Source organism: Chlorocebus sabaeus, chromosome 29 (genome assembly GCF_047675955.1).
Source record: "Chlorocebus sabaeus isolate Y175 chromosome 29, mChlSab1.0.hap1, whole genome shotgun sequence".
NCBI lineage: Eukaryota > Metazoa > Chordata > Mammalia > Primates > Cercopithecidae > Chlorocebus > Chlorocebus sabaeus.
In genome coordinates this window covers 21,036,737-21,057,337 of record NC_132932.1, presented here as the reverse complement: position 1 = coordinate 21,057,337, position 20,601 = coordinate 21,036,737, and the positions used below count along the sequence as shown (strand labels likewise).

Here is a 20,601-nt window from a genome sequence, read left to right as displayed (position 1 = left end):
CCACCAGTAGGAGGCTGCTGGTTGTATTGGTATAGCATTCATACTCAGAATGTTTTCCTACCCCTTTCCCTGGCATAGAAAGAATGTTGTCTTTGACCCTTCCCCCAGCTCCCTGTGTCCTCACTGTGGTGCTACCTCTCAGTTGGCTGCTTCTCCTTCAATAGCTCATGGCTTTGGTTCCATAGGGGAGAAGTCTCCTGTGGCAGGGACCAATTTCCTCCATCCTTCTGTTCTTAACCAACTAGAAAACTTTCTGTTCTCCCTCCTTGACTCAATCTTTCTTGTGAGCACTCAACAGAAGTCCATGGAGAAGAAATTACCAATAACTGTGAACTTCCCTGGTGTCTGGGATCCCAAGATTTCTATACTGTCATCGTAGCCCATACTCAGCTTTTACCAAATCATTAAAAATTTTACTTGACTTCTTCTTACCTACTAATATGGCACCCGATGTTTCTACCACCCATGCTCTGCCCAAAGGGGAGCCAATGTGTGGATCTTCTCTCTTCTCAGAGGGGCCGGTCTTTGCTTGAATTTCAGGTGCTTAGTCACCCTCCAAACTCAATTCTCAGATAGGTTTAAGAAAAGTTATAATGTTGTAGTTTATCTGGCTTTTTCTTATTATGTGGGAGTAATACTTTTTTAGCTTTCTATATCCTTGGTGAAAGTAGAGTCTATCTATATCTTTAACTCTTCATTTCTTTTTTTTAATTTTGAGATAGGGTTTTACTGTCACCCAGGCTAGAGTACAGTGGCGCTATCACAGCTCACTGAAACCTCAAACTCTCTGGGCTCAAGAGATCCTCCCATCTCAGCTTCCCAAGTAGTTGGGATTACAGACACGTGCCACCACACCTGGCTAATTTCTTGCATTTTTAGTAGAGACGGGGTTTTGTTATGTTGCCCAGGCTGGTAGCAAACTCCTGGGCTCAAGCGATTTTCCCCTCTCAGCCTCCCAAAGTTCTGGGATTACAGGCATGAGCCACCATATCTGGCCTAACTCTTCATTTCTTAATTAAAAAATTTTTTGAAGAGATCCAAATTAGCGAAGTGATATCATATGTTAAATCTGGTTGATGGTTCCATGGCCTGGCAAATAATTTTTTAGTTGGTCACATCATCTTGAATTAAAATTTCATTTCCCACCTATCATGCAATTAGATGTGGCCATGTTACTACATTTTAGCCAACAAGATATGAATGAAAGTGTGGCATAAACGTTCTTGGGAGTTTCTTTAGAGAGAAAGAGGATTTCCTGTGGGGTAGGATGTGGGTGAGATTTCTGGAGTTCCAACAACCATCGCGCAAACACAAAGGCATCCCAGGAATGGCACACCAGAGAGTTGGAAGTTATATCCCCAGTGATGATGATGCAGAACTGCCAAACCAGCCCTGGGCTGACCATCTACAGACATAGTTTAGGTGAGAGAAAAATAAATGTCTTTCTCGTCTAAGCCAAAGTTATTGCCTGGAATGAAGGAGAACTCATTCTATTGCCACCCATCTTAGTCCAAACTGCCACACTTGGTGACATATTGTTTTGGTATATTTGAATTATTTCATAATTTAAATGTTTAATTAAAGCAAAATTGCACAGACAGTAAAATATCAACAATATATAAGTATTCATTGAAGAAGAGAAATATATCAACATTGCTTCTCTCTGGGTAGTGAGATTATGTGTATTTTTTTTCTTTTATCCTTAGCCACGTCTATTCAACTTTTCCACATCGAGCATGATTCACTGAAGTTTTTGTTATACTGAAGCATGGTTCTCCTCCTCTGCTGACACTGGTATGTCATCGCCTCTGGGCTGTTTACAAGACTCCTTCAGCATGTGCTATTTCCACAGCACCTCTCTGCAACCTTCATCTTTCTTTGTGAGTCTCTTCCTCCTGACCATGTGGTAACCCCATTCTGAAACCAGAATTATAAATAAATAAAGACTTGGATTTGCCTCTGTCTTTCCCCACACTTCATACTTCCTGCTCCTGTTCACCAAGGAGGAGATTTTCTCCCAACCAGTGACTTCAGCTTCAATTAGGAGTCCCAAAGAAATCCTGGTGCTCTTGGCTTTAGCATCCTTTCTCAAATGTCTTGGAATAACTGCCAGGCACTGTATTGGAGACCATAACATTACCTAGGATCCCTCAGGGACCAAGAACCACCGTATCCTTGAAATCTGGATGATCTGCTACTTCACGATAAGTTCCAAACTCACAAAGGTATCCAAAGATCAATAGGTCTGGCCTGAACACAAGGGGAGGAGCTTACCTGAAGAGGTAAGGACCAGGAGTTGGAGAGCACTGGGATATATCTTAGAAGTCTGCCTACCGCACGAGGCCTCACCATCAGGCCAAAAGTCCCTTTCAGTTTTTCCCAGGAGACCCAGCAGGACCTCAGGAAAACTGGACTCCAAATGACCCCTTTTGCTATCCCTACTTCTATATGTAGCAGCCCAGACACATTAATTTCTACTTTCCAAAGTCATTCTTCTGTCCTCTATTTGTCACACCATCAATTTTAGCTTGGGCTTTCAGAGAATGAAAATGGCAGACAGACAAAAGGAAAGCTTATCTGAAGTTTAAGATTTTAAGGATGCTGCCAGTTTCCAAAAGCAATTCTACCCTGGTAAAATAAAATCCTTATTCTGCTTGTCCAGGATACTTGACCCAGAGCCCAACAAGGCAGTATTCCTGTTCACACTCACTGAAGTCACTCTGTCTTCCTGAAAGAGTTATCTTGGCCCTAGTCTGTAGCTCAGCTCCTACAGAGGGACTTAAAAGGAAACAACAGTTCTTGGTCCAAAGCAATAAAGAGACAAGTGAGTCATAACAGTCTGGGTTCTTCACCAGCATAAGCAGTTCCATGAATCGCCTCTATAAAAACCCTGCCCTTCTAGCCCAAGCCGTGTTCCAAGTGCCAAAACCTTCCATTCAAGGGTTTTATAACTCAGCCCTGTGCTCAGAAATGTCACTGCACATAAGAGGGCCTTTGATCTCTGGCCATACCCAAGCCCACAGTCTGCAGCGAAGCATGCTTTGATAAGTATCTAAAGAGAAAAGCACTTTGGTTTCCTCTCATCTATTTCTATTCTACTTTTAATAAGCTGCTTAGCTTCAGGCGTCTGCCCTCTGCCCTCCAAGCTTCATCTCAACCAGAAGTAAAACAGGCCTGTGGTTGTGTGCTTTGAGAGCTCATGAAATAACAATAATGGCAGCCAACACCCATAAAGAGCTTACTATGTGCCAGGCACCATCCTAAGTAGGTTATCTTATGTAGGTTTTTACAGATGAGGGAATGGAAGCATAGAAAGGCACTGAGTGACTAGCTTTCTGACGAAGTCACAGTCAGAGAAACAGAGCTAGAAGTTAAAATCAAGCAATGCATCTCCAAAATGCATCTTACCCCTGCGCAATGAAAGAGAATACAAGTCCCCTCAGAGAAGGGGAAATATGAGGTCAGAAATGTGAATATTTCTTTAATAAGAGAGAACATTTGCAGCAAACTCCTTCAATCTAGAAACACTTTCTTTTTCCAGGTACTGGGTTAGAAACCCCTTCAGTAAGAAAACTAAATGGGCAAGCCTTTAAACCAAAGCAAAATGTGTCCTGAGCTTTCAATGAATCAAATTGAACTCAAGGACCTAAGTCTGAATAAATTATACCCTAAGATCTGTCAGAAGCAGTAGATTTCTTCTGTTGAGTTTTTCTTCCATTCAATAGAAAGACATAAGAGCTCTGCTGCGGCCGGGCGCGGTGGCTCACGCCTGTAATTCCAGCACTTTGGGAGGCCGAGGCAGGCAGATCACGAGGTCAGGAGATCGAGACCATCCTGACTAACACAGGGAAACCCTGCCTCTACTAAAAATACAAATAAAAAATTAGCCAGGCATGGTGGCGGGCACCTGTAGTCCCAGTTACTGGGGAGGCTGAGGCAGGAGAATGGCGTGAACCTGGGAGGCAGAGCTTGCAGTGAGCCGAGATCGCGCCCCTGCACTCCAGCCTGGGTGACAGGGAGAGACTCTGTCTCAAAAAAAAAAAAGAGCTCTGTTGCTGCCCAATTACTTTATTAATACATATATGTGTGTGTGTGTGTGTATATATATATATTTTTTATTTTATTTTTTTTTTTGAGACAGAGTCTTGCTCTGTCGCCCAGGCTGGAGTGTAGTGGCAGGATCTCGGGTAAGTGCAACCTCTGCCTCCCAGGTTCAAGTGATTCTTCTGCCTCAGTCTTCCAGGTAGCTGGAATTACAGGCTCCCACCACCATGCCCAGCTAATTTTTGTATTTTTAGTAGAGACAAGGTTTCACCATGTTGTCTATGCTGGTCGCAAACTCCTGACCTCAAGTGATCTGCCCACCTCAGCCTCCCAAAGTTCTGGGATTATAGGCATGAGCCACCACGCCCGGCACAGAAACTTTCTTACTCATTTGAATTGAAAACTTCTATGTTTTTAAAGCATGTTTTCATTAAGTGTGGAAATTCATAAAATATGGCTAGGGAGGAAGACGATGTTCACAAACTAGATTTATAATCTATCATTTCAAACATCACTGTATTCAAAAATTAGTTAACTAAAATTCACTCCAGAGAAGTTTGTATGTACAAATAGTTGTTATAACAAAAACTACCTTTCTTTTCTCAATCCGTGTCATGTGGATCTAAGCCCCTCCCTCAGAAATGGGGTGAGCATGTGTGTCCTCTTGGTGAGACCACTCTATCGCCCTAGCCAATGCGATTGCTTCAGAGATGGTTACATAGCCCTAACTGGACCATTAAAAGTCTCCATAAGAATTATTGAGAGACAGAGAATTCAAAAAGAACTCAGTATATAAAAACTACTGGAGTTAATAAGCAAGTAAAATGTTAATACAAGACTGTAACTGCCCCAGGTCACCAGATGGGGGAGAGTGCACCTGAAAAGAAGCCAATACAGAAGAAAGCAGATAGAAATAGCTTCCAGTGATCCTGTGGGGGCCTGGATCCAGCTGTACCTGAATCTCCTTCAACGCGTGTGCAGTTAAGCATGCCGGTATGTCTTTTCTGCATTTAAATCTGTGCATTGGGCTTCTGCTTCTTATAACCTAGGGAGTCCTGACTAGTTCCTAGGAGCAGGTGTGGTTCCAGATCCTGTTCAGTTACTACTGACCACAGCAGGTAGTGTGAAATGACACCCCAGAGAGCTGTATATTTCAAAGCCACACCCACATTCTGGGTGTGCCTATGAAAGCAATCCAGCAGCAGTGTGCACAGCTGGGGCTGACTTAAGAGCTCCTAGGAAGGCCCAACCCTACAGCTAAAGGTCATGTAAAGACGTTGTGGAGAGATGATGAACAACACACACATGCGCACTCAGTAGGCAAAAATACCACATATATTCTTCTCTGAAGAAATAACCATGAGCAAAGTATGGATATGAGTCAGTAACTGACTATAATTAGGGGCTTCCCTCCCACTCCAGTAACATCTGAATCAAGGCAGAGAATATTCCAGCAGTCCAGCAGTTGGAAAAGAACTAACCACATCTTTCTTGATGTTTCCCGTGACTCGGTCCTTGCAGAACAGGCCACTGCAAGTCAGAAAACAGCTTCCTAGGAGAATTTAATACTGAGGAATTGGGAGTTTCCTCGCCCCTATCAGAACCAGAATAATTCTATCTTAAGCCTTGGGGTTTGGGGCTCAACATAACTCAAGCATCCACTCTAGGAATCCCCCCATCTGCTGCATAACTTTGGGTCCATTTGTATTTCAAAACTCTACTATGACTAGATATCCATATGCAGAAGAATGAAACTAGACCCCTATCTCTCACCGTATATAAAAATCAAATCAGTTGATTGCGGTGGCTCCCACCGGAATCCCAGCACTTTGGGAGGCCGAGGCGGGAGGATCACTTGAGGTTGGGAGTTCGAGACCAGCCTGACCAATATGGAGAAAGCCTGTCTCTACTAAAACTACAAAACTAGCCTGGCATGGTGGCACATGCCTGTAATCCTAGCTACGTGGGAGGCTGAGACAGGAGAATCGCTTGAACCCAGGAGGCAGAGGTTGCGGTGAGCCGAGATCATGCCATTGCATTCCAGCCTGGGCAATGAGTGAAACTCAGTCTCAAAAAAAAAAAAAAAAAAAAAAAAAAAAAAAAATCAAATCAAAATGGATTAAAGACTTACATCTAAGACCTGAAGCCATACAACTATAAAACTACTAAAAGAAAACACTGAGGAAATGTTCCAGGACATTGCCCTGGGCGAATGTTTCCTGAGTAGGACCTTAAAAGCACAGGTGACCAAAGCAAAAGTAGACAACTGGGAACATCTCAAGCTAAAACGTTTCTGCACAGCAAAAGAAACAATCAACAAAGTGAAGAGACAACTCACAGAGGGGAGAAAATATCTGCAAACTGCCCATCTGACAAGGGATTAATAACCACAATATATAAGGAGCTCAAACAACTCTACAGCAAAAAAAGAAAAATCCAATTTAAAAATGGGCAAAAGATCTGAATAGATATCTCGCAAAAGAAGACATATAAAATGAGGCCAGGCACAGTGGCTCATGCCTGTAATCCCAGCACTTTAGCAGGTCGGAGTGGGCAGATTGCTTGAGGTCAGGGGCTCAAGACCAGCCTGGCCAATATGGCAAAATCCCCATCTCTACTAAAAATACAAAAATTAGCTGGGTGTGGTGGCACGTGCCTGTAATCCCAGCTACTTGGGAGGCCGAGGCAGGAGAATTGCCTGAACCTGGGAGGCGGAGGTTGCAGTGAGCCGAGATCGTGCCACTGCACTCCAGCCTGGGCAACAGAGCAAGACTCTGTCTCAAAAAAAAAGACATATAAATGACCAACAATTTTATGAAAAAATCCTTAGTCTCATTACTCATAACAGAAATGCATATCAAAACTACAATGAGATATCATCTCGCCCCAGTTAATATAGCTCTTATCCAAAAGGCAGACAGTAACGAAAGTTGGCAAGGATGTGGAGAAAGGGGAACCCTCATACACTGGTGGTAAGAATACAAATTAGTACAGACAAGGTGGAGAGCAGCATGAAGGTTCACAAAAAATCTAAAAATAGAATTACCATATGATCCAGCAATCCCACTGTTGGATACATACCCAAAAGAAAGGAAATCAGTATATTGAAGAGATATCCACTCTCTTATGCACTCTTATCTGCACTCATGTTTATGGCAGCACTATTCACAGCCAAGGCAGAGAATCAACCTAAATGTTCACCAACAAATGAATGGATTTTAAAATGTGATACATATACACAATGGAATATTATTTGGCCATGAAAAAAGAATGAGATCCTGTCATTTGCAACAACATGGATGGGACTGGAGGACATTATGTTAAGTGAGATAAGCCAGGCACAAAAAGACAAATACCACATGTCATCACTCATATGGGGGAGCAGAAAAAAAATCGAACTCTTGGAGATAGAGAGTAGAAGGATGGTTACCAGAGGCTGGGAAGGGTAGTGGGGTCAGGGACAAAGAGGAGTTGGTCAATGGGTAAAAAATACAGTTAGGTAAAAAAAATGAGATCTAGTATTTGACATAACAATAGGGAAACAATAGTTAACAATAATTATTTCACATTTCAAAATCAATGAAAGAGTAGAATTGGAATGTTCCTAACACAAAGAAATGATAAATGTTTGAAGTGATGGATATTCCAATTACCCTGATTTGATCATTACACATTACATGATTGTATCAAAGTATCACATGTATCCCCATAAATACATGCAACTATTATGTATCCATAAAAATTAAAAATAATTTTTAAAAATTGTGTTACAATATAGATAATAGAGAAGAATGTATAAAATGTATGTGTACACTTTTATTTGAGACAGTGTCTCATTTAGTTGCCCAGGCTGCAGTGCAGTGGTGTAACCTTGGCTCACTTGCAGCCTCAACTTTCTGGGCTCAAGTGACCCTCCCACCTCAGCCTCCCAAGTAGCTGGGACTACAGGCACATGCCACCACACCCAGCTAATTTTTGCATTTTTTTGTAGAGATGGGATTTCACCATGTTGCTCAGGCTGGTCTCAAACACCTGAGCTCAAGCGATCTAGCGATCTGCCCTCCCCGGCCTCCCAAAATGCTGGCATTACAGGCGTGAGCCACTAGGCCCAACCTACACTTTCAAAATAGTAAGAATTACACAACGATGTACCCACCACCTAGGTTGAAAAATATTAATACATTACAAGTCATTTTAAAGTATACTCCCTGCCCTTCCCGAATTGCACTCTGTTCTCCCTCACTCCCCAGGGAATTAACCACTGTTCTGACTTTAATGCTACACATTCCTTTGCATTTTAAGTTGTAGCACAAATGTATGTACCCCTAAGAAATAATTGTTTCATTTTGAAAAACTCAGTAGTCAGTACAACCCTAGCCCTGTACAGAACAGATAATATCGGCCGGGCGCAGTGGCATCAATTTGGAAGACCCAGGTGGGCGGATGAGGAGGTCAGGAGATGGAGACCACCCCGGCTAACACGTTGAAACCCCATCTCTACTAAAAATACGAAAAAAAAAAAAATAGCCGGGCATGGTGGCGGGCGCCTGTAATCCCAGCTACTCGGGAGGCTGAGGTAGGAGAAAGCCGTGAACCCATGAGGTGGAGGTTGCAGTGAGCCGAGATCCCTCCACTGCACTCCAGCCTGGGCGACAGAGACTCCGTCTAAACAAACAAACAAACAACAACAACAACAAAACGCAGATAATATCACAACTTTTAGATGAAGGCTTCCAAGAAAAGAAAAGCTGAAGATGTCTCCAGGTCACACTTTGTCTCCAGCTGCCCTGAATGTTTATGAGAGCCCCTTCCAGTGAAGTCGTAGGGTCAGGCATACCAGTGAGTCCTCAGTAACATAGGGCTTGCTACAACTGGGCCATCAGACAGGACTGTCCTGTGGGCCAGGCAAAGGATGTCTAGCATTCTGAATGGATGGACTATACTCTGAATTGAGTATTTTCTTCTTCTAAACCTGCCGTAACCTGACCTCAGTCCTTGCCAACTAGCCTTCAGGAGTCAATGAAAACAGAAAAAAATCTGTGGGGTGAAATAAATGACCTTAGAAGGTCTAAGCAGCAGTGATGTAGGAATTTCATCAATATGTGGTCAAGACAAGATTAGAAGCTGGTATGAAACCCAGGCATGCTTTCCTAAAGTTGAAAAAAAAGTAAATGTCAGCAGAGGAATTGTTGATGACAGCACTCAGTCTGTCTCTCTAGTCAACTCCTCTAATCTGCATCACTGGCACAGCTCTCATTCTGGGATCTCCTCATCCTCCAGGGGACTCTCTTCTAACTGGATCTCCTAATTCCTCTTAAGAAAGGTTGCATAAGACCCAGTTTTACAGATTTTACACATCTGAAAATGTAGTTTTCCACCTCTCAAATCGAAGTGATAGTTTATGTATAGAAATCTAGAAAGGAAATAATTTTCCTTCAGAATTTTGAAGGCACTGCTCTTATTTTCTTGTCTTCAAGGTTGTGACTCAAAAGTTCAAAGCCACTTTTGTTACCAATCCTTTGTATGATAAATACAAAAAAATGATATTTTTTTTTTCCTTTGGAAGGTTGTAGAAACTTATTTGTTCCCAGTGTTCTGAAACTTCACAACATGGGCATTGTTGTAAATCTGTCTTTACTCATTCTGTTGTAAATTCAACAGACCCTTCCAATCTGACAACTCATGTCTTTTAATGCAGAGAAATTTTCTTGAACTATTTCTTTGATGATTTCCTCCTCTTTGTGTTCTCTGTTCTTTTCACTCTGGAAACTCACATTATTCAGATATTAGATCTCCTGATCCTTTAACTTTCTTGCGCTTTTAGCTTAGTTTCCATTTCTATATTTTTTATTCTACTTTCCAGGTGATTTCCTTTTCTTCTACTGAGTTTCTAGTTTCTAGTATCATGTTTTTAATTTCCAGAAGCACATTTTTGTCCTCCAAATATTTCTTTTTATAGACAGCATCTTGATTTTTTTTCCATAGATGGAGTATCTTTTCCTTTCCTTCTGAGGTTTTTAATAATAGGTTATTTTCTATTACTTCATTTTCTCCCTGTCTTGCCTGTATATTCTCTAAGCTGTTGTGGGTTTTTTGCTTGTTTCATTCCAACCTATCATGTTAGAGACTTTCTCAGATAGCTAGTACTTCTTGGCCATCTACTTATACTAACCAGTAGAGAAGAAAACCTGATTTGAAACTCTGAGCACATGATGAGCTTTGTTGACTTTGAACTTCATTCTAGGATTGTATAGATGGTACCTGTTGGGGTAAAACACTGATGTCAGTATATTCAGGCATTTTTTTCTTGATCTTGTCAATTTCTTAAAGAGAAGCCTTCTATCCTCCTGCCTAGAGGTAATGTCCTTGGTACCAACGTTCTTGTTGGAGGAACAAGACAATGAGTCCCTTCATTCTGGATTTTTTTTTTTTTTAAAAGACAAAGTCTCCCTCTGTCACCCAAAATGGAGTGCAGTGGTGAAATCTCAGCTCAATGCAACCTCCACCTCCCGGGCTCAAATGATTTTCATGTCTCAGCCTCCCAAGTAGCTGGAATTACAGGCACGTCCCACCACACCCAACTAATTTGTGTATTTTTAGTAGAGACAGAGTTTTGCCATGTTGGCCAGGCTGGTTTCCAACTCCTGGCCTCAAGTGATCTGCCCTCCCAAAGTGCTGGGATTGCAGGCATGAGCCACCACACCCGGCCTCCATTCTGAATTGAGTGTGCATATAGCCATTCAATCCCTGTTTTTGGCATGGCATTCACTGGTATTGTGCTCACACCCACAAATAAGTCTCAAGCATCCCATCCAGAGGCTTCTCTGTTTGATCCCTTCAGAGACTAAACCTTCAGACCTCTGGACGGGCAAGGGCAGTCATGAGTGACAGGACAAACATAACTTTACTGTTTCACTAGGTTCACTTTTGTATGGCTTTGCCGTTTACAGTTTTTCAAGTTCAGATTCTTCAACTGTATTTCTACTGCCCTAATTTATTCTCACTAACTGTTGAAAAGTTCCACACAAATGCCCTCTGCAGAAACTCCCCTAAAACCACCTGTGAGAAACATACATGAACACCTTCTCCAGCTATTGAGAGTCATTGGCTGTAAGCAGGAAAAGGGGTTAAATGTTGGCTGGAAAAATCTCTCTCATTATGCAAGTCCATTCCATCTGTGGTTACTTCCTGTTCATTCTGCTATCAGAAAAGCCCCCTGTGGTCAAAAAAGCTCCACTTGATGACTTTCTAGGTTTTTTTCCTAGATCAATATTCCATGTCCGCATAGACTGGTTAAGATATTCATATACATCCTCTTATTTGTTCCTTACAACAATAGCCCTGAGAATTAGGAAGGTTGAGTATCATTAGTATTATTATTACCCCTTTACAGATGTGAAAACTTAGGCTGAAAGAGGTTGCATCACTTGTCAAAGATCAGATCATGCCAGGCACGATAGCTCACACCTGTAATCCCAGCACTTTGGGAGGCTGAGGTGGTGGTGGTGGGGGGGAAATGGGTCACCTGAGGTCAGGAGTTCGAGACCATTCTGGCTAACACGGTGAAACCCTGTCTCTACTAAAAATACAAAAAATTAGCCGGGCGTGGTGGTGGGCACCTGTAGTCCCAGTTGCTTGGGAGACTGAGGCAGGAGAATGGCGTGAACCCGGGAGGCAGAGCTTGCAGTGAGCCAAGATGATGCCATTGCACTCCAACCTGGGGGACAGAGTGAGACTCCGTCTCAAAAAAAAAAAAAAAAAAAGTTAGCTGGGCATGGTGGCGTACACCTGTAGTCCCAGCTACCCTGGAGCCTGGGGCAGGAGAATGGCTTGAACCGAGGAGGTGGAGGTCACACTACTGCACTCCAGCTTGGTCAACAGAGCGAGACTCCATCTCAAAAGAAAAAAAAAAAAAGAAAATCAGATTATATGCAAGAAATAAGGCCAGGGTTACTCAGACCTCTGCCCCTCAGGCACATGCTACCTACTATACCACACTGCTTCACACAAATTGGCAGTCTTTATTTAAATTTTCACAGACCAATTTTGTTGTTGTTGTTGTTAGAGACAACATCTTGCTCTGTCACCCAGGCTGGAGTGCAGCTGTGTGATCACAGCTCACTGCAGCCTGAAACTCCTGGGCTCAAGCCATTCTCCTGCCTCAGCCTCCCGACTAGCTGGGACTACAGGTCCCTCCCGACTAGCTGGGACCACGCCTGGCTCAGGCCAATTTTAAAGAGGAGAAAACTTACAGATCTAGAACAAAAGCTGAGCTCTCTTTTCACAATTTGTGCATTTCCTCTTAGAAAAAAAAATATGAGTGGTTCATTTCAAAAGTCTAGAGCTCTTGCCCTTGAATTACAGCATTGAAGTCACCTTATGATGTGGTGGCTAAGGTGCTAGGAGGCTCAGTGAGAACTTACCCTGCAGACAATGGATGTGGCTTCATGGCCAAACAGGTGCCCAAACTCTGTGTTTCCGTTTTCTTCTATGCCTCAGTCAGCCCAGGTTTGCCCTAATGTCTTATTATTCCTTTTCAGTTGAGCATAATCAGTACTGAAAACAAGTCACAACTTTTGAGTTTTACTTAGTTACAAAGACTATTTACTAGTTTTGAGGAAAGATACTAATTGTGTGGAGCTTCCAAATCCCTGCTCCTTGAGTTTGACTATCTGGATTACATTAAAGATACAACGGATGCATAGAGACATCCAATGAACAGAAGTTATACGTAAATTACATTTTTGGAACTTGGAATATATTTCCCCATAGGGAAATTGTATTGTGCTTTTTTAAAAGGCATGGCTAAATGATTAAATAAATGGATAATAAAGTTCCCAAGCTAGCATACAAAAGCCTGTTAAGTGTGTTTTTAACTCATAATATACCTAAAGTATAATGCCAAGTTAGTATTTCAGATACATTTGGTTCTGGGCACTAAATGTGGTTTTCATAGGAAGACACATTTTTCCAAGTGGAAACACTTCTAGTGCCTAAACAATGTAAGGGCAAGAGACCTAACATTTAGCTTCTGCAAAGTATTAAGGATACTGAGTCACAAAATGGTTAATGACATTTAGGGTGTGTTAATGCTATGCTCAAAGACATGTAGGCAGAGCCAGAATTTAAGCCGAGGTTTATCTCAGCCTGTGTTGTTTCTACTAAGCTTAGTTATCTCTTTTGGTTTATATTCCAAATATTCTGAACTGAGGACAACTTGTCTCTCCCACCCCCACCCACTTCCTGTGGTACCGTAAGGGGTGAGATAAAGGACGGTACTCCAGAACAGCCAACCTCAAACTTGAACAGGCATCAGAATCACCTGGCAGTCTTGTTAACCAAGATTTCCGGGCACCATTCCTTGTGTTTCTAATTCAGCAGGTCTGAGTGGGGCCTGAACATTTGCATTTCTGACAAGCTCCCAGGTGATTCTAATGCTGCTGGTCCAGGGACCTTGCTCTGAGAATTCATTAGGGCTTCCCTAATAAGTCATCTCGACAGATAACCAATCCTTGAAACAATCAGTGATTTTCATAACTGGTAACAAGGAATGATGAAATTCACTGAATCTTGAAGAGCTATAATTATGAGTAGTACCTGAAGAGAACGAGCAGGCCATGGAGAGACAATATAGAAAGGAAACAAATATTCTCAGCAAGGTTGCACTCCATGCATAGATTTCATTTTCTGCAAAGAAGGAAAGAAGCAAACAATACAGAAATCAGCAGGGAACGTTGGGCTTTGAAGATAAAAGCAATAATCGGGCATGGTGGCAACAGCATGACAACTGCAAAACAATTGAGTTTACCCCATTTTTATCCCCATGCCTAGAGGGAAGCTTAATCAGCAACACATATTTATTGAGTTCTTACAGTGTGGTCAAACAGGAGTGGGTAAAAGCATGGGGAATGGTTCTTGACCCCAACAAGTTACAGTGATGCCTCATTGATCAGTTTCTTGGGGGAAGGAAGTAAAATTCCCAAATAAGTAGAGCTAACTCCTCAACGTACTCAAATGTTATTTGAAGTATATTTTTTATTTTAAAAAAAGTCTTCTGGCCAAGCGCAGTGGCTCACGCCTGTAATCCCAGCACTTTGGGAGGCTGAGGCAGGCAGATCACCTGAGGTCAGGAGTTTGAGACCAACCTGACCCACATGGTGAAACCCCATCTCTACTAAAAATACAAAAATTAGCTGGGCGTGGTGGCACACACCTGTAATCTCAGCTACTCGGGAGGCTGAGACAAGAGAATCACTTAAACCCGGGAGGCGGAAGATGCAGTGAGCTGAGATTGCGCCATTGCACTCCAACCTGAGCAAGAAAAGCAAATCTCTGTCTTAAAAAAAAAAAAAAAAAAAAAAACAAAAAACAAAAAAAACAACTTTCTGAAGTCTATACCATCCTACCACTTTAAACCGAACACGAAAACATGGTTTAAGTTTTTCTTGATAATTCTAGGCCAGCACTACAGATACTCCCTTTAGAATATTAAGTAATGACCATAGGCTATTGAGGAAGTATGTTACTGTTTACCCTACATTTAAAGAGCTTAAGGCTGGACTTAGTATTTGAATTTTCTCCATCGATTGTCATCTTATCTCTGCCTTTATTGGTCCACCTTCTAATAGCTCCACTTGACTTCTTATATGCTGTTTCTTCTCTGCTATGGATTAAAAGCATCTGAAGTTTATAAGAACCAAGCCTATGAGCGAGGGCCTGAGTATTTTACCTACAAATCGATTGAGTTTTAGGGGCTGGCCTTGTCATTTCTTTTTTTTTTTTTTTTTTTTTTTGAGACGGAGTCTTGCTCTGTTGCCCAGGCTGGGGTGCAGTGGCCAGATCTTAGCTCACTGCAAGCTCCGCCTCCCGGGTTTATGCCATTCTCCTGCCTCAGCCTCCCGAGTAGCTGGGACTGCAGGCGCCCGCCACCTCGCCCGGCTAATTTTTTGTATTTTTTAGTAGAGACGGAGTTTCACCGTGTTAGCCGGGATGGTCTCGATCTCCTGACCTCGTAATCCACCCATCTCAGCCTCCCAAAGTGCTGGGATTACAGGCATGAGCCACCACGCCTGGCCAATGGCCTTGTCATTTCATTCCTGACAAGTTCTCACGTGATCCTGATGCTGCAGGTCAAGGAATCACACTTTGAGAACTTATTAGAGCTTCCCTAATGAGTCATCTCTACAAATGCAAATATTTCTTCCCTTAGTGCAGGAAGCCAGTTTGAAGGCTTCTAAATATACCTTCACTTGGAGAGGATGTTTGGCCCAAAGGAAAGGATGCTTCCTTTCTCCTGAACAAGCCCGTATAGGGCCCTATTTTCACCTTCAGAAATTTTCTCAGTATTCAGTACAGGATCATATTCCCTGCCCCAAAATTTGTGTTACCTACTTATTGGATGATAAATAAATAAGGGTTGTATAAATGCACATAAATGATTGAGCACTCCCCATAAGCCGGGTACTAAGTAGATGCTTTCATCTGTCATCTCCTCTAACCCTCACACACACCTTATGAGCTGGGAATGAATAGCTCATAGTCCAAGCTCAGGAGGGGACAGTCAATGACCCACTCATTCAAGGTCATAGTAAGTGGCATAGCTGAGATTCCAACTCAAATCTTCAGACCCTGAGGCCAACATGCTTTCCATTAGACCACAGCTACTGCCTTATTGAGAGCAAACCAAATGTTGGGGTGCAAGGAAAGATGGCAATTCAGTTTTTAAAAAGATGAATCCACAGCAAGCATAATGGCACCTCCACCCACACCCACACCCATGGTAGACAGTGTTCTTTCCTGCTGCGTGTAGACAACCTCAGATCTCTTTCTCTAGAAGCCAGAACGAATTAGTTAGAAGAGGCGTAGAATACAAACCCACATGCCTTAACTTCACTTATCTGGAAATTTCACTTGGTGGTGTCTCACTGAGAACCAGTTCACCAAGGGCCAGGCGTGGTGGCTCACACTTGTAATCCTAACGCTTTGGGAGGCTGAGGTGGATGGAACACCTGAGGTCAGGAGTTCCAGACCAGCCTGGACAACATGGTGAAACTCCGTCTCTACTAAAAATACAAAACTTAGCTGGGCACAGTGGCAGGCGCCTGTAATCCCAGCTACTCAGAAGGCTGAGGGAGGAGAATTGTTTGAACCCAGGAGGCAGAGGTTACAGTGAGCCGAGATTGTGCCTCTGCACTCCAGCCTGGGCGATAGAGGGAGCCTCTGTCTCCAAAAAAAAAAAAATATATATATATATATATATATATATATATATATGTGTGTGTGTGTGTGTGTGTGTGTATAGATATATATATTTCTAGCATAAGAATGATGAAACTCTTCTTAAAACATTTTATTTTTTTTTTCCAAATAGTTGTTTCTAACTATAAAAGTAAAACATGTTTATTACAGAAACATTTGGAAATTACCACAAGTATGAAGAAAAAACTTTCTTCCCCTATAGGGAAGGTAGACTTTCTGTAGAACTGACAAATTATACCTTATCCCATCCTACACCAGTGGTTCTCAACCAGGGGGCAATTTTGCCCCTCAAGTTGACACTGGCCATGTCTGGAGGTATTTTGGGTTGTCACAGCTTGGGAGTGCTGCTGGCATCTCGTGGGTAGAGTCCAGGGATGCTGTTAAACAGCCTGCAATGCACAGGACACTTGGCCTCCCCGTCAGCAAACTATGAGACAGCCCAAGACATCAGCGGCGCCACGGTTGAGAAACTGTTTTAGATTGCAGCACCGTAAAGGAAGGATTTCTGGTTCCTTGCAGATGTTTGCTGCCTCTCTGTCACTTTAGTAAAATAAAGTTGAGGGAACTGAAACCGCTGGCTTTGGGTCTGTTTCTGGGTGTGCACACACAGGCTACAGAAGTCTCACTTGTTTCAGTTATCACTGGCTGCAGAACTTTTTTGTTTTCTTCCAGCCCAGATGACCTGAAGAAGCATAGATGCTACCCATAGATGAATGTGGCGTTTGGCTCTGCTCACACAGTTTCTCTTTAATCAAAGAAAGACCACAGTAAAGGATATTTACAAGGAAAGGGAAAGTGAAAGGGCGAGGAGAGAAGAGCAGAATCACCAAGGAAAACTCCTCCTACCATGGTCTCCGCAGCCAGCCTCCTTCTCACTGATGTCGGTGTTCTCACAATCCTTTCGCTCCTATTATTTAGTGACCTCGCCACTCTAAGTGTGGTGTCCAGTGCAGCAGAATTGGCACCACCTGGCATCTCCTTAGAACTGCACAATCTCAGCCCTCCCCAGACCCTCAACACAAAACTCTGCATTTTAACAAGATGCCCACGTGATTTGGCATATGCACATTAACATTTAAGAAGCACTACTCTGAGTTTTCCAAAAGGCAAAATAAAACTGCAGAGTGAACAGCTGCAAAACAGATGCAAAGTTAATCACGTGGGGTCACATACGACTCCTCCAGGGGATTTATGCCTCTCTGTGGATAGTAGCTGGTAATATAGAAAACAGAAATTTGAAGGAATATGTGGAAAAAAGTAAATGCTGTGCTACAGTCCTTTGAGTGCCCTAAAGGGATTCACTCTGGGTTAGAGGAAATGCCGTGCCTAGCCCCTGAAATAGTTTGATGTACCCGATGAGAGCTCAAATGTTTGGTGTTTTTGTTTGGGGGCTTTGTTTTCATTAGGGAACAGAGAATTTATACTGGTCTTCCATGAAACAAGAGAGATCTATTTGATTAGTATTTCCAACATAGCATTCCACAATACCAAAATTTGTAAGAAGAGTTGATGTGATAAGTTTTTAAATAACCTAGAAAATAGATTAAGGCAAATGGGTCCGGTTCAACTTCAGGTCCGCTTTCCACTTATTCGAATTGCATTGATGTTGTTCATTCAACAAATATCAAGTCTCAGGATCTGTGCAAAGAAGAACTTCAAGGAAAGCAGCCACTAACAGCTACAAACCCCTGCCAACGCTGCAGACAGCCCATGACAATTGAGGTGGGAAGGGGAACAGAGCTGGTGGGGAGGTTGGGAGGGCCAAGGGCGCAGCTACAGGAAGGAGCAAGGGGGAGTTCTGCACGCCCATGTGGGTTAGCAAGCTGAGCTCACTGCAGAGATTAGCCTGGTCCTGAACCCTGGACCTGAGCTGTGTGGGGTGCAGGTTCAGTTTGACTCACGCACGGGCCTGCGGAACAGACCACAACCCTGCCTGGTGAAGGTTTTCAGAGAACTATGTCACCAAGTCCTGCTGTCTCCTCGGGCTCCAGAGCTGTGGCCCAGTTTAAGGTGAACAAGTCCCACAAGTTCCACAGTTCTGACCCTGGTGACCATGTCCAGAAGCAGCCGCTAGAGGCTGCACTTGGTCCCTTCAAGGAAGAAATGAAAGGGCCTGAGCAAATTTGCAGCTGGCTTTGTTCTGCCCGGAACACTGTGTTCTTTCCTCACATCCTCCCGCCCCGCTGAGGGCTCTCTACACAGGCATGCAGGAGATCACATGCCAGCCTGGAAGTTAGAGCACCCCGGGGCCCCTCAGTTACCAAGGGAGCGCTGGATATGCCAGGTGGCCTCCTAAGGGAGACTGCCTGGGGGCAGAAGGTTTTGGTTATCCGATAAGAGGCAACTGTCCTCTGACTTCACTAGGATTCTGAAGCCCAGAGAACTGATTGAGAGAGAGGGCAATCGGGCGAGATGGAGACAGAATGGACCCAAATACTGTCCGAATGTTCAGTGTTCAATGAAGCAGCTTCCGTCACAGTGAGGTACCTGAGGTGTGGACTGCTCCCCGGGAGGGTGAGTGGGAGTTGACTCTGCAGGGGGAGCTGAGTGGGAGAAATCAACCAAGCAGAAAAATGAAGCAGAAGTTTCTAGAGGCTTGCCCCGCCTAGCAGAGGAGTGTTCAGAGGTGCTTGAACTCTTAAGGTCACTGGATATTTTTAACAGGGGTGAGGACTCGGACAGATTCACAACAAGGCAAGCAGCAGAAAGTGGCTCCTGAAGTGCTTCTTGAGAAATGTTAGCCAACACATCACAATTATGCCCAGGCCTGAGAGACGCTGGCATTGCTATAGGGAAGGGGTATGACCCACCCTTTGGGAGCACCCATTCCCCCGCACCCCGCCCCGCTCTGTGTTTAGTGCTTTCTATGTTCCATTGTTCAGTGATGTTTAGTGACCTCACAGCCCTGTGGGGCAAATATAAATATCCCCATTTCCCTAATGTGGAAAGTGGGACTGGAAGATGTTAAGTAACTTGCCAGGGTCAGCTGGTAACAGTGACAGAGCTATGATGCTTGTTTGTTTAATTTGGCTTGTAAGTAGGTAATATAGTCATATGATTCAAAAATCAAAACCGTAGAAAGGGGGCCAGGCACGGTGGCTCACACCTGTAATCCCAGCACTTTGGGAGGCCAAAGTGAGCAGATCACCTGAGGTCAGGAGTTCGAGACCAGCATGACCAACATGGTGAAACCCCATCTCCATTAAAAATACAAAAATTAGCCTGGCATGGTGGCATGTGCCTATAATCCCAGCCACTGGGGAGGCTGAGGCAGGAGAATCTTTTGAGCCCAGGAGGTAGAGGTTGCAGTGAGCCGAGATCATGCCACTGCACTCCAGCCTTGGTGACAGAGCGTGACTCCGGCTCAAAAAAAAAAAAAAAAAAAAAAAAAATCAAAACCGTAGAAAGGTATACAATACGAAGTCTCCTGTCTACTGACCCCCAGATTGTCAGTTTCCCCCATCTGTCTCCTTGCCACAAACACAGGTAACCACCATTTGTTCCTTGTATACTTTTAGCATTTCTTTATGCATATTCCAGTTAATAAAGTACAAAGTCTTATTTTTCTCCATTTTTACACAAAACATGGCATACTATGCATACTGTTCCATGCCTTGCTTTTTTTTCTTTCAGCACATAAAGAACTTGAGATCAACAAAATATCTTGAGATCTTTTCATTACCAGCACATAAAGAGTTTCCTCATTCTTTTATTTTGCAGTTGCACAGTATTCCATTGTATGGACATACCATAATTTAATGGAGCAGTCTTCTATTGGTGGGCATAGGGTTGTTTCCTGTCTTTTGCTACTATAGACAATGTTACAGTGAATAACCTTGTACCAACATCAGCAGGCACATGCCAGAGCCAGGAGCCCACATCTATCTGGATCTAAATGGTCTAGGTTCTCTCCACCCCAAAGCTGACACAGGAGTGATCATATGCCAGCTCTGGTAGATAAATGTTCATATCTCTGTCCCCAACCCCACCCTCTATCTTCCTATTTTCTTTTCCTGTCTATTCATATTTGAAACAACTACAAAGACTCCAGACAGAGAGTTCTTCCATTTTATCTCTTTCTGTGGTTGCTTTGCTTCATTCTTTAAATACCAAGTCTGGTTGTAACTGGGCTGTACTAGAGACAAAATCTACAGATGTTCTTCTGCATAAACATGGAATTTCAGCTACCAATTGGATCCATGTGCCAGGGAAGTGCAAATCCTGCGTACTGTAGCCCACAACAGGCTTGGATCCCAGCTTAGAACTGGAAAAAGACTTGCTAGAGGCAGCCTGCTGCTA

General features: G+C 43.2%; 1 long non-coding RNA gene across 2 annotated transcripts; it reads right to left on the bottom strand.

The window, feature by feature from the left end:
- Positions 1–1,606: 1,606 nt before the first annotated feature.
- LOC103231114 (uncharacterized) lies at positions 1,607–17,391 on the bottom strand. 2 transcript variants are annotated; one of them, XR_005236853.2, is made up of 4 exons: positions 17,149–17,391; positions 13,642–13,731; positions 10,217–10,305; positions 1,607–1,917 (listed from the first exon to the last, which is right to left on the bottom strand). It is a non-coding gene; the product is annotated as an uncharacterized lncRNA (long non-coding RNA). The 2 variants fall into 2 exon arrangements; XR_496778.3 differs by lacking the exon at positions 1,607–1,917 and having other exon boundaries at positions 6,130–10,305.
- Positions 17,392–20,601: the final 3,210 nt, after the last annotated feature.